The sequence below is a fragment of the Sturnus vulgaris genome, chromosome 13 (assembly GCF_052056855.1).
Source record: "Sturnus vulgaris isolate bStuVul1 chromosome 13, bStuVul1.hap1, whole genome shotgun sequence".
In the NCBI taxonomy this organism is placed as follows: Eukaryota; Metazoa; Chordata; class Aves; order Passeriformes; family Sturnidae; genus Sturnus; species Sturnus vulgaris.
The window spans coordinates 14,122,898-14,137,825 of NC_142255.1; positions in this window are offsets into that span (position 1 = coordinate 14,122,898).

Below are 14,928 nucleotides of genomic sequence, written 5' to 3' on the forward strand. Positions count from 1 at the left end.
CCGTGCGTGCCCCAGATGAGGGATGCTGTGACTGCCGGGACACAGGGATGCGCTGGTGGCGAGTGCCATCCCGAGCCCTGCCGGGACATAGGGATGCGCTGGTGGCGAGTGCCATCCCGAGCCCTGCCGGGACACAGGGATGCGCTGGTGGCGAGTGCCATCTTGTGGGGACTGAGCCACGGAGCGGGGACAGGACAGCCCGAGGCAGCCGCGGAGCCAGCGGGATGCTGCGAGCGCCAGGAGCGCCGCTGCTGCCAAATTCCCCATCCCCAGAGGCCGTGTCCTTCTCCCACCCTGTCACTCCCCAGAGCGCAGGGATTAAACCAGACAAGTAACAGCCCACTCGGAGCTCAGGCAGGTGAAGGTGTTCTGTGTCTTTTAGATAAAGGTACGTCATCTCCCAAAAATATGTGGGCACATCGCATCAGCTGTTCCTTGGAGTTCAGCCTCCATCAAGGTCTCGTGCCAGCTTGTTTCAAGACAATCCTTAATCTGGAGTGTAAAATCTTCGTTCTGCAGGAAAAAAAAAAAAAAAAAAAAGCATTAATATTTTAGATTTACACACAGTTAAAGAAGTAAATTCTAAATCTTTGCATAACTGGGGCCAAGGAAGACCAACCTGCTATTATTTTTCTTTTCTACTGGCTGTCACACTTCAGTGGCTTCAGCAAGTAAAGGTGAGAGAAATCATTTAGTGGCACATTTCAAGTACATTTTGCTCATTTTTGCTCCCAGCTGCAATTGTCTGCGCTCTGCGGTCTGCAAAACTCTCCATGCATGGTGCCCAAGGAATTCTTAGAGCCATTTCCTCATGTAAGATCGGCCAACATGAATAAGCAGAGCTGAGTAAATCACAGCACAGAAAAGTTAAGTGACATTCCAAAAATCATGAAAAAAGTAATTGGAACAGCTGACACAAAGCAGGTCACTGTCATAATCATGCAATGTGTTCCTTTCTACCCTCCATAACATCTCAAACAAATTCTGCCATCACAGATATCAGACACACCTCATGGATGTAAATAGGGACAGAATTTGGCCAGCTCACACTCTATAGCATTTGTAGATCTCATTTCATAGACTATTTAGCTGCAATTATCCTTCAGTGCTGAGCCAAATGCACATCTGATAAAAGCCACTCTGGGTAATATCCATAAACATGACAGAAAGGGATCAACTTTAACATCTTTTTAATAGATCCAGGTCATCTTACAGCAATAGTCATATCAGGGTACCAGCTCCAGAGACCTGTTCTTTCTTTCAGGCTCTTCCCCACTTCAGTTTCAATAAGCTGAGCTAATCTTCCCTTTGCAGAAGTTTTTTCAAGCCCTCAAGAGCTCAGAAAACCACATCTCTGCTGTGGCTCTCCTGCTGTAACCCACCTCCCCAGTTAACATCAACTCCTTCACCTCCCAGCAACTCCTCAGCCTTCATCTCCTCTCTTACTGTCACTCTTGACCAGCTTGAGCTCCTTAGTCAGCTGCTTCAGCACAATTAGTAATAGGAAGCATTGGTCTGGCTTCTGGTAAGGCTAAATTTGGCCTTGTATCCCTTAGCCAGCCACATTTAGATCCCTCCTACTTCCCACATGGTTCTGGGGAAATCCCGACCCTGCCATTAGCCTAAATCTCCAAGGAGGTGGGTTTCATCCCTGTTCTAAGGGTTTTGATGTAATTTGCCAGCACTGTTTGGGTCCATTTTCCTGGCTAGACCCGTCAATTTTGTCACTATTTGCTTTGAGTACTGCCCAAGAGCACCAGGAGACAATGGAGACAGCTTGCAAGCCTGCTCCATTTTCAATTCAGACCATTTAAATTCCTCCTTCCCCTCATCCTTTTGGAAGGCATTGGTCCCACGCCACTGCTGCTTTAGGGTGTTTGTGGCTTCCTCTGAAAGGCTGTTGTGCTGAACAAGCCCACTACGTTCTTTCTATAGGTGCTCTGCTGCTTTCCCAGCAGACAGACATTCACTGGAGCAATTCTTGCATACACACCAGCTATGAGCCAGTTTGCCATTCTCAGTGGGGAAAATAAGACATTGCAAAATCAGGACAGCATGTGAGAAAGGAGTCTAAGAACCCCATCCTCCCTGCATCTTCTTCCCAGTAGGGAAAGTTAGCCTGGGAACGCACAAAACGTAATGGAGAAATAAAATGCTTTCTAATGCATGACTGGAATAAAGCAGCATGACATGGTTAGCTGGGCGTTGCATCCTGATCAGTCAGACAGCAAAGACATCATGCTTCACTTAGCCCCAAAGCACCCACTGTGTGACAAGTATGAAAAGATGTGTTGGAGGCAAAGGAAGAGAAGGCTGCTTTGGGTCCAAAAGACCCTTTTGCCCCCCCTGCACTCACAAAAGGGGTCCTGAATAGGAACTCAAATGAGCCCACGGAATATTCATACGATCTTAATTTACCATGACTGCTGCCTACCAGCTCCAGATAAGTTGGATTAATAAACTGCCTTTCACTTGTGACACCTCGGCATGAATTTTGCATTAGACTCAATTCAGTAAAGTTCACAACTGACATGCTTGCTTTTATGACAATCCTTTTCAATTGTTTTTTGCACTGGGATGTCATAAAGATGTTTGAGCTTTTTTTTTTTCTGGTGAGAAACTGTCTTTTATCCTGAAAAAGAGCTTTTATAACCCACTCATGCCGATAGCACTCTTGAATTAAGCTGGAAGGCAAAGCCCCTAGTCCGTTTATACTATTAACAAGACAGGATTTTTCAGTGTCAATGAAAGCAGTGACGTGCTTGCTTCAGAGCTGGGCTTGTCACAGCAAAAAATTTCAGTGCAATGGGGGTGGGGATGATTAAAACACAAAGAGGGCACAATGTGCGATAAGATCAGCAGAACCTTTTGGAATTAATGCAAGGCGAGTGGATCATGCCCACCAATTAGAGCTTACATGGTACTTGCTAAATTTATCAGAGCATGAATCTGTTCTTCCTTAATTGATAAGCAGGTGGCATGGCTGATCTGCATCCAGATTCGAGGAGGAGAGACAAAAGTGGATGGATGGATGGATGGATGGATGGATGGATGGATGGATGGATGGATGGATGGATGTATTATGCATTTATGAGATGTTTTTATCTCTCAATGAAACACCCGAGTTTTATGTTGCCCCTCTCAGCAGCAGCTACTCAGGTCAGGGATCCTTCAAAAGATGGATCTCTGTTGGAGTTAGATGAAAATGAGGGGTATAGGTTTGGGGAACTATTTGGGAGAGAATTTGACTGCAGCCTGACAAAATAACAGAAATTAAAGCTGACTGGATGATTTAATTCCTGACCTGAGGTGTTGGCTCAGAGCCATTATACAGAACTCAGCCCTGCAAAACCTTAGAGAACCCAGCTAAAGTCAGTTCCTGAACAGTTTCATCTGTGAAACAGGGAAAACATCGCCATAATACTTTTTTTCTTACCTTTTGTCTCCCTTCAGAACACATGTCTTTCAGAGAGGGAAATGTTCCTTGCTCTGCACAGAGTTCTGATCTCACTTGGGGTATCACACATACTCAAAAACATCTGGATGGATTGCAAAGTCAGAGCAGGCTTATCTGTGCAAAGACCAATTATTCACCTGCTCTCTGTAGAGAGATCCCCCATTTACTCCTGGGCTGCATGAAAGGGAACTTGGTGCTGTGCTTCAATCCCAAGTGCACTCTAGTTCTTTTTTTGTTGTTGTTTTTCACTCTGAACACGAGTGGAGGCAGATTTAAGTCTTGCTGTGTGGAAAGGAAATACATTTCTAGACAGCAGGTTGAAAGGGGCTATGCAGATACTTCCCATCCTCCATGAAATTGTCTAGGATAGGAATATTAATCTTGAAATTATTGAGATACCTGATGACCCTGAAACATCTCAGCTTAAATATAAGAAAGGTAACCTGGAAAGAGTAGTCTGGTTCAATCCATGTGTACTTTGGATGACTGCTCCTCTGTGTTTCATAGCTCCAGCTTGAAAAAACACAGATTGGTTCAGGGGCTTATCCCAAATGAGCCATCAAGACCTATACATTTCCTCAGAATTGGCCTGCAAAAGTGATTCTTCAGTTACATAAAATGTTTTGCAATGACTTTTATTCCTGTACTGACAAAGCCAGGTGTCTTAGCTGTTGCTGTGTTCAGAGAAGAAGGAAAAGCAACACATATAAAAATGGCTTAAACCAGCTCTTTGCATAATCAAGGCAGGACTTCAGGGATATCTACACAGATCAGTTTGACTTTGCTCCCTTGCAAAGGGTCAAGCTTCCCATTTTTCACCAGGGACAGGGCTCTTGTTTCTGACTTCTCAGTGTTCAACCGTAATACCATGATTTTACTTGTTCAGAGCTGATTCTCTGCAGTTGGGCTGCAAATTAGGGAACATTTCAAGGGGAAGACAAGATTATTTGATCTACTAAAGACCTGGGGTTTCTCACAGGGCTCAGAGGAGAGGATTGATGTAGTCAGGAATCATCAGCCATAGGAAGGAAAAGGACACAGGAACCCAGGAGACTTTCCCAGGCTCTGGTAACTTTACAAAAACACAATTCTGCAAACCCTTGTCCCTTCAAATCAGCCACGGACTTTTCTGCTACAAGCAGCTCCTTCCCTCCCTCTCCTAGAAACACCATCCTCTGCTTGATGTGCTGTTTCCATAGCAACACTTAATTAATATAAACCCCCTGGCCGCTGCACAGCACAGGTAGTATCTGTAAGCAGCATTTAAAGTGAAATAAAAGCAGGAAGTTCAGCCAGCAAAAGGCCTGGCTCCAATCTCAAGTGTGTTTACAACAGTGGAATGGAGCCTGTGCAATGAGGGGAAGAATAACTCTAGCTTTTAATTACGCGAGATGTACAAAGCAGTTAATTAATATGGAGCAAAACCTGGAGATGCCTGAGCTTCCAGCCCTCTGATCAGCACCTCGGGTCACACATGTGGGATGCAGCAGCTCCATACTCGATGCAGCATCCTCTGAAGACCTCCACAGCTCCCTGGGTACCCCCCAATGCACAGTGATTTGGGGACGAGGAGCAGGGCTCTCTCTCCACTGCCACCAGAGCTGTCCCCCCCAGTCCCCTTTTCCCCAGTGTCTGGGAGATCAGGGCCTGGATATTTCTGATTAATATCCCACACACCCTCTCTCCCCTCCTCCAGGAGCTACTTTAGCATCTCCTGATGGAAAGCAGGGGGGTTGCAATTACAATGAGGCATCAGAAACAAACTGTTTGTATGGTTTATAGGAATTGCAGATGTGTGGACTTGTTTCCACCAATAAATTCTGGGCTGCAAATTGATCAGGCATGTGATGCTGAGATTTTTAAAGACAACAAAGCTTCTGCTTTTGCTTTTTCTGGCAAAGCACCTCCACACCACAGTGCTTTCAGGGAGTTAAGAACAGGTCTGAAGATCTGTAGACATAAAGCAGAAGGCACGATGCTCCCTCTGAGCCACCAAACCCCTCTTCTGATTGCTTTGGTTTCATTGCTTGTCTCCAATTTAATATTAAAGCATTTAATAAATCACCTGGAATACGGACTCCCTGAGCAAGGCCTGTTATATAACCTGGCATAATCCCTGGGATCACAGAGCTTTTGGGAGCAAATCACCCTAATTTAAAGACACCATCCAAGTAGACATTACATTAAAAGGCCTCCTCTCTGCTTCCATTTTAAAGATCTAATTATTTTTTTTTTCTCATATAAACCTTCCATGGGTGGCAGTGGCATTCCTTGCACTTGGAAAAGTCTTTAATTTGGTGGTCTGAATAAGACAGAGAGAGTCAAAATTAAACAGGCAGCAAGGATCAGTGTTAAGATACCTCTGAAGGAAGATGCTTGGACCCCGCTCTAAAAGCCAGACATTTTCCAGCTGCCTCTAAAAACTCATTATAAAAGACACAGAACATTGGTCTCCCCTTTGTGTATGAAATGGGTTTTAATTCACATCCCTCAGGTTTTCTGGTCTCTTGTGGGGAAAGAAGAGAAGCCTGAAGCTTGAGGAAATAACCAATAGTGTTCACCTTATATCCAGCACTCAGAGAAGCAGGTTTCAGTCTCTGTGTCCCTGGGTGTGGAAGGGATTTGCTCTGGGTGTCAGTACTTTGATTTCATCCTGGAATTCAGAATTACCACCTCATTTTTCTAAAAAAATCTGTTATCCCAGAGCTTCCCATCAAGTCTAATTGTTCTGGCACGTCACTTACCTGGTATCTGAGTCAATTTCTTTCCTGAAACTTAATCTTTATAGATGTAAAGAAAAATAAATGATTCCAGTTAGAATTTTACAGTGAACAATTTTTGGATGGAAAGGGGTTTTACAGTGAAAAAAATTAAAATACATGCAACAGTTTTTGTTTATCTTCTATTTTAAAATATTGAAATGTTAACTACAGAAAAAAATAAATAATAGAATTTGGAGTCAGTAGCTGAAAATGGTCTTTCTGGTTGTCATTGGAATTCAGTAGAAGGTAAAGATTTGCATGAATATGGTACTTTATTTTCTTCTCGATTTTCACTGGCATGGAGAAAACAGTGAGGAGAACAAAAGGAAACTTTCCCACCTAGATGCAGCAATATCTGCTCTCCCAGGGCCTTGGCAATGGTCTGTTTGCTAATCCCCTTGTGAAAAGCACTTTGAAAGTGCTTTGAAACTCTCCTTGGGGACACAGAAAAATCAACAGCTAAACAACAGACTCCAGGGGCTCATTTCTGGAGCTGAAACAACACTCTAGATCTGTTACTTCAGACTTATGAAACACTTATTATTTACTAGTACATAGTATTATTGATTTGGACATGAGGGGATATAAGAACTAATGCAGGCAGGCAGGTCTGATACGGGGCTGGCAGCTCAGTTTAAATTTACAGTGAGCACTTCTGAAATCAGCCTAATTAACAGTGACACCAGCAAGCATCTGGACCCTGCTGAGGGTTTGGCAGAGATAAGCTTCAAGCTTTACTTCTCAGCAGAAGTGTTCAAGGAGGTGTCTGTGCTTACTGGGGGGACGTCAGGCCTGAAGAAAAATAATTAAAGTAAATCAGTGAGAACGGACTTGTAAATTCAAACACATACCAAGTAGTGCAGCTTTCAGCTAGAAAAGCTTCATAACTACAGCACAGAGTCTGGCTGCACAGAAAGATGAAACATTACATGAATTATTTGAATGTGTATCACATACAAGGGCCAGAAAGGTGGAGCAATCTCCAGCCTGAGAGACGTTCAAAGCCCAGCTCAACAAGCTCCTGAGCAAGCTGGTGTAGCTGGGTTTGTGCTGAGTGTTGGGCCAAATGAGTGCCTGAGGTCTGCTCCAGCCCAAATTATTATGTGACTTTAGGATCATATTATTTCTATGTGCTGGTTCAAATACAAGGAAAATATTTTTTTATTATTTTTTTTAAATCCTTAAAGCTTTTGTCCTCTGAATTCCATGTTAGCATGGGTGAAGCAGCATTTTAAGTGGCAGCATCCTCCAGCCTGCTTATAATTTTATGATTCTTTTTTTCTTGGTATTTTTGATGCTTCTTAAATTACACAGCCTGTCAATGACTAGCAGGTTGTCTTCAGCAGGTGTTAATGCAGCTATTCCAATGCAGAAGCTGGAGCTCAAAGGGCAGTATTGGCAGGTGATTATTCACAGAAAGAAGAAAAAAAGACTCTTAGGAAAGAAACAGTGTCCAATTATTTGGTTGCAGCATGTGAAACTATATTTTGTAATGAAGTCTTAAATCTTTGTAAGTTTTCTTCCTTGGCTATGAGGCAGAAATTGGAACACATTTGAGAAGACCCAGGCCTGAAGAAGAGAGCAGAGAATGGACATACTCATGAAGAAGGGGAATTCCTGCCAAGGGTTGTGCTCACAGCAGGCAATGGCTTTTTTCTCCTCTATCACATATTCAAATTTCTGCACACACCATTTGACTCAGGATTTTGCATAAGGCCATGTCTTTTGACTGCTAGAGCCCAGGAACAGAAATAAAGCAGGCTTGAGACAATGTGGGAGGAAGGGGGCAGAAAAGGACAATGTGAAGGATACTTTAAATTACTTGTGTTTGAAATTTGAACTAAACTCAGCTTCTCACCTCAACCCAGTGCTGTGGCTGCTGGGAACTGAACTGGCCTGTGCTATTCAGCACAATAATACTGCACCACCATCCAGTTTTTACCTGGATTTTAAAAATGGCAAGTGTTTTGGTATGCATGTGGCAACAATTCCATTTTGCAGGCTCTTTCTATTCAGTCCTTTCTCTCAGCAGCAGCAAAAACAGAAGCAGGCTAGAAAAAAAAAAACTGAGGAATATCCAGCCTTAGGTGGGAGATGCTGCTCGGAAGGGGGATTTTTTTTTTTGTTTAATTTTGGATCATTGCCTTTGACACTGTTCATAAATAATTAAAATAGTTTGGAATTTGGCTACTGACATTTGTTTGTATACACAGTTTTATGTAAATAGAAAATAAAGAGAAATCGGAGGTTGAGCTCATCTGGGTGCACACTTGGGCTGTTTGTGAAATAAATGTTCACCACTAGAGGACTCTACAGCAATAGCTAATTGTCTTTCTTTTTCTTCCTTCCCCCCCTACCCCCCCCCCCCCTTTTTTTTTCCCACTTCATGCTCCTTCTGGTAATCCTTTCTCTGAGGACAAGAAATCCTGCTCCAGAAGGCCCAGGTGCCCCAGATTTTGAAACAAGTTCTCAGACAAGGCCACTGAGCTTCTTGCCCTGTCTAACATGGAGAATAAATGATCCCATTTTCAAGAAAACAATTCACATGCTATCCTGCAGGGGTGTGCTAGGGGCCTCCTGGGATCACCTTTTAATTTCCTGCACTCAACCCTGCCGAAAAAAAAGGAGTTTGGGCTCATGGAGGTGGACACAGGGACAAGACTTCAAACCCTAGGAATGAGTAGGAGGCAGTGACACAGTGCTGGAGCTGAGTTACAGCAAGGCTGTCTGTCCTCTCTCTCCTCCTAACACGATGCTGTCAGGACCCCTTCCCAGCTGGAGCTGCTTGCTGCTTCCTCTGGAGTCCCTTGGCTCCCCTCGATGCCCCCAAGCCAAAGAGGGCAGCCAAAAGGCTCCTTGTGCTCCCCGGTCATATTTCCTCTCTGCCTTTCTCAGATTCAAGGCATCGCAGAAAACTGGCCATTGATGGATAAATTAGAGTTTTAGAAGCACTTTCGGGCTTTTTCTTTTCCCTCTGAAACCTCTCAAAAGGAAGTCTGGGTCTGAAGCACAGACGTTTAAACTCCAGGCAGCTGGCCAAAGCCTGTGTCTTCTCTTGGACCGTGAACACTGGGATGCTTCACACGGGGTCAGCAGCAGCCCTGCTTGGAGCCCCATGTGCTGATACATGTGGATGAGCTGGGACCAGCTCTCCAGCTGTCCTTAGAAAGCTGAGACCTTGTGACATTTGCCATTTGTCATGTCCTTGAGCTTCAACACTCTGGAGTCAGCTGAGTTCAAGGCTTGTGCTGGCAGGATGGCCCTGTTGAGCTCAATCTCATGGTGTGAGGCTGCTGGGTCTCCCAGTCCTACCAGTCCACAGGGCAAAGAACAGCAGGAGGATGGCAGCTCTGTCACCTTAGACATTTCATCCTTCATCACAAGAAGGTAATGCTGGAGAATGGTTCCTTGGACCACCTCTGAAGAAAACAGGGACACCCATCCATCCACCTGCATTGCACAGGAAGGCCTGGCTCATGCAGCTCACTGCTAAGAGCTTGGTTTGTGCCATCTCCAGAAGAGAGCAACAAGTCTGCACTTGGCCTACCCTGATTTCTATGACTGGACACCTGCAGTGGGTGCCTTTCTCCAAAACCTGCTCCCAGTGCCATCCCCACCACGCACCATGGAGATGCAGTGCTTGGGAGCAGGCCAGCTTCAGGTCAGCATGTACAAGGGCACAGCCACCACTTGCACCACTGGAGAAGTGGAAATAAATGACCTGTCAGTGAGCCACACACAGTCAGCAAATCTCCAAGGTTTCTCTCAAAGAATCATGATGGGGTCATGATGTTTAATGGGATACAGAGCACACTCACAGCAAATGGGAAGCTATTCAGAGCCAGACAGCCAAGCCTGGGGATCAGAACTGTGGTGGGGGTGGGTGAGACACAGAAATTCATGAAATAAGTGACAGGACCTACAGCTTCATCATGTGTAGCTACATCCTTTGTCAGGAGAACCACTTTTACTTCTATTTACCCAAAAGTTGGTGCCAGATGAGGACTGACATCTCTCTGAAGCAGAATGGTGCTGAAGGCAGAAGTGGTTTAAGATACTCTTATGTTTCTTTTCACCACTCTGGAGTTGCTGAAAATTGCCTCAGTGCCAAGAAAACTCTTCCCTTTACTGCAGCTCTAAGTCACTTGCTCCAAAATTCCTTTAACCTCCAGTGATTTTTTGGCAATGTTTGGAGAGCACTGCTTGGAATCAGCAACGATCCTTATTAATTAACATTTTTTAGGTGTAAGGGAGGTTTGTTTGTTTAACCCATGTGGAATGTTTCCAGAGCTATTGGAAGTAGGGTATGCAACCAACAAAACAAGGGTCCCTGTTGGCACTGCCCGTGAGGTGCACACAGTCCCAGGCACCTGGAAGTGTATGGAGGTTCAGGAGCACAGAGCAGCCCCAGGCACTAAGCTAGGACAAAGAATCATGGAATAGCTTGGGTTGGAAGACACCTTTAAAGATCATCAAGTCCAGCCCACCCTGCCATGAACAGGGACATCTTCCACTAGACCAGGCAGGTCAGATGAGCTGCTTTCAACCAGGCAGGGGAGAAAGAGGACATTAAAACACGATGGGGACTTGAAAGCAAAGCTTCAGCACAGTGGGGATCTCTGCAGTGCTGGAACAATTGGCAGCTGGGGCCGGTTTCTTGGTGAAACACTTGGCAGTCTCGTTTTGCAAACAGCTCTGCTGGCTCCAGATTGAGGGGATACTCCAAAGAGAAGATGCTGAAACAAGGACACAGAGCTCTGCCTGCCTGCCTGCACCTCTGGAGGAAGCTGGCAGGGCTGAGGGAACGAAGGAGGGACAATGTCCTTACATGTACAGGCACTGCACATCATAGGACTCCTTTTATGCTTGAACACCCACTTGGAATGAACTGGGGGACGTTTTCCACCATCCTCCTCTTTACTTCATGTTTCTATAGAGGGATCAGTTATCCTGGGAAAGGTGTGTGCTTTTGATCTTTCTAACTCTTCTATCCCCATCTGCAGTACTTGCTATAAGATCTCAGCTACCCTTTAATCTTGCCACACCTCAGCAAGTCAGAGAGCTGCCAGGGTAGGATCTGATTCCAGTGTTAGGCTGGAATCATTTGCTTTGAAACTGAAAACAAAATCACTGACCACTTGCAAACAAAATAAGTCTTTGACAACTACATTTTTATTTTGAGTGGCTTGGATGGATTTCAGCACAAGGAAAGTCTCTGGGATACCCTATCACATTATGTGCCAAATTTGGACTTGGTCCACTGAGGATTTTTGATGATTTTGTATCTTCTTCCCTGTATTTTTCAAGCTCATGTACACATAGCCATTGTCCGGGGGATGGGATACAGTTCCCTTTGAATGCCTAATTAAGCCGTGATTAGCATTTCTTCTAGGAGCAGATGCAGCTTTTCCAGCCCAGCAAACAATGCCATCTGTTGTTCCCTGGCTGGAAGTTCCATCCCAAAGTGTGCTCTGCTTCTATATTTAATTGTGAAGTTTCCTGCTGCCAAAAAAAAGTGAAGTTGTTTAAATTTGGCATCAGGAGGAAAAGGCGGAGAGGGAGGGAGATAGGATTTATATTGTTACTGCAGGGAATGCTAAATTAGTTTAGTCTGACTGGCAGCTCTGCAGCTGGCACTCCTGTGCAGGACAAGCCAAAAGGTGAAACCTTCCATCAAGACTCCCATGACCACTTTGCACCCTCTCCTTGATGCCCTTGCCTCTGCAAGGAGTCTTCAGCAGCTTTTCCTGCTTTTACTACTGCCAGTTCCCTGGAGAGCTGAATTTGGGGTGATAGCAAGGTCCTCAGGCACTGGCACTCAGCATTGTGCTGTGACCTTCTCTAGAGACTTTTGGCACTCACAAGAGAGGAAAGTGTTCACAACCAGCCTTGTATCTGCTCCTGGCCCCGGGGAAACGCTGAATTTGCATGGCCTTGACCAATCTGCCGTGACTGCCAATGAAGAAGCCAACTGGAGATTTTTGGGCATCTTTCAACTGGCTTCTGGCTGGAGACCCACTAAACTAATTTCACACAGACCACTTAGCAGCCATTAGCTGGTTGTAGCATGACCTGTGATGGACTTCAAACAGTGACCTAGAGGAGAAAACATTAATTTTATTATTTAAGCCAGTGGAGAGCAGGGTTATAGGATGGGAACGTTCAGGGAAAAACAGAAATAGATGCAAGGAAGTCAACGTGGTTTGTGGGCCAGATTTTATCCCTCCTACTTCAATGAACATCACCTGCTTAGTCAGCTACATCAGGAGATCCAGCTCCATGATATAAATGGGTAAAGCCAGCTAGTGAATTCTGGCTAGGGTAAATCTTTTGACTCTCCATTTTTGGGAAAGTGAGGATTTAATGGGAAACAGGCAATTAGTGCTGATTTCTATAACAAACAGAATAGTTTTCTGTAGTCAAATCAAACTTTTAACTTTGCAAATGTTTACATTTTCCATCATAATGAATGCTATGCTAAACAAATATAGCCAAAGGGTAAATGCTATTATTTAAAACTTCGGGTTTGGGTTTTTTCCCCAAATTTAAAAAAAAAATTAACTCTGATGGTTCATGATGAAGGAAGGGATCTCAGTCAGCAGTTTTCCAACTTATTCTCAAAATGCTAACAAGTTGCAGAGTCCAGTCTCCCCAGCTGGCTGAAATCAACTATGCATCACGTACATCAAACCATAGGGCAATGCAGGGCATGATTTGTTTAATAATGCAAGAGAGTTTCCCCTATACACTGAAATCATAACCACAGCACTAGTCTCTCAAAAACCCTCAGGGATGCTTGAGGCCAGTACCATATGTAAGGAGCTGGTATTAACATTCATCATAAATTAAGCTTCTTTCCCCTACATAAGCCTCATTCTTAAATCCTCTTTACGAAGAGATTTAAAAACATTTAAAAATGTCTGCCAGGTTTTTTTTTTTTTTCCTTTTCTGTTAAGTATTCCTATTGTGCTGCCCCTGCCTTCTCAGATGTCTGGCTCTGCATCTCCTTCACAGCCAGGAGCAGGTTGCCAGTCTGTGTGTCTGGTGTGCCCATCACTGCCATATCTGGCCTTCTGCTGCTGCCTCGGAACAAAAGCAAATATCCTAATCCCATCAGCCTGAGCATCTTAACACCAGATGTGTGCACTGCTACAGCACAGGATGTTTCCTGCAGAGTTTCCTGGGACTGCCCTCTGTTCAGCTCTGCCCCAGACAGAGTAGTGAATTACAGCTCAGAAGCTGGAGAGTGGAGATTAGTGATAGACATCATGGTTTTGAAGTGTCTTTTCAGGTGGAGTTTTGCAGGGAGTTCTCCTGAGCTTTGTGTGCCCCCAGGACAGGCAGCTGCCAGAATTCTGCCTGCCACGTTGCAGATGATAGTCTGGGTTCACACGCAGCTTGCTGGGACAGCATTTGACTTTTGTAGTAACACTCTGAAAGTGGTTTGGAATTAAGAAATGTGACCTTGCTTTTCTCCCCGCTCCTTCATACTCGGGAACAGCTGGGTGGAACACAGCAGGAGTAGGGAAAAGCAATTTTGTCTTTGTTTTTGTTGTTTTACAGATGTATTCAGGATGCCACCACACCCACCTATTGCACAAATCCCTGTTGTCTTCCTAAGCAGCTCATTAAAGTCATTAGCAGGCTCTCGGACAATTTTCAGCCTCCTCAAGACTAGCTGGGCTTGAGGCTGAGAAGGCAGCAGCACCTTAAGAGTTAAATTGCAATGCCCTGGAACAACACAGATAAAAAAAAAAACAAAAAAAAAAAAACAGAAAACAAAAAACCAAAACCAAAACAGGAATTCGATTCAGTTCAATATCTTCAGTGTACTTTGTTATTTACCATGCACAGCCTGTGCCAGCTGTAGTTGACCTTCTGTCTCAAGCTGTGAAGAAAGGACTGTATTTTGTACTTATGGGAACTTTTGTTTCAATATATCCCCGTAGCAGCAACCTTCCAACCTGCCATGCCCACACCGTGTAAAATTGGTCATACAGGCAGCACTTCAATGGAGTCACTACTGCTCGTCATCGGGACAAGGAGTTGTAGTAACTTCGGTGGGAAAATTGGGGAGATTTCCTTTACCAGGTTGGAAGGAGCAGCCCTCAAACAGTGCATCCCTGACTGTATGGGAGTTTCAACACTGGATATTCCCATCCAACCATTATCTGGGGAGATACACTTAACACAGCTGCTAGTTTTTCACTTGACTCTTACTACTGAACATTTGTGACTGTGTATAGGGAGTAGGGCCCTGGAGAAATGGGGTCGTGAGAGAAGATGGTGAGCAGCTCTTCCCTGCCTCCTCTGTGTATTTAAAATTTGTGAAACCAAAGAAAGCTTCCAGCTTGTGTTTTTTTTTCTGGTAGATGAAGCGTTCCACAAACCCCAGGGAAGGCACAGCCATTCACAGTGAAATTACTTTATGGGGCAGGTCCGCAGTTACCTGCTGTGCCTCACTCCAGAGCAGGGCTTGGAAAACACGGGTGGGATCGGAGGCACTGCTGTTTCCAGCTGCTCTGGTGTTATGCGAAAATGTTATTGCTTTGAAAAATGTTATTGTTTCTAAACGAGCGGGTTTTTTCCCAGCTTCAGCCCACACTGTTACTGAAGGCAGCTCGGCCACGTTCCCCCCGCTCCTTGCAGATGACGGCACCGACGGGCGGGTGGTCCCCACGCAGGGGCACGGTCCCGCTCCGCTCCCAG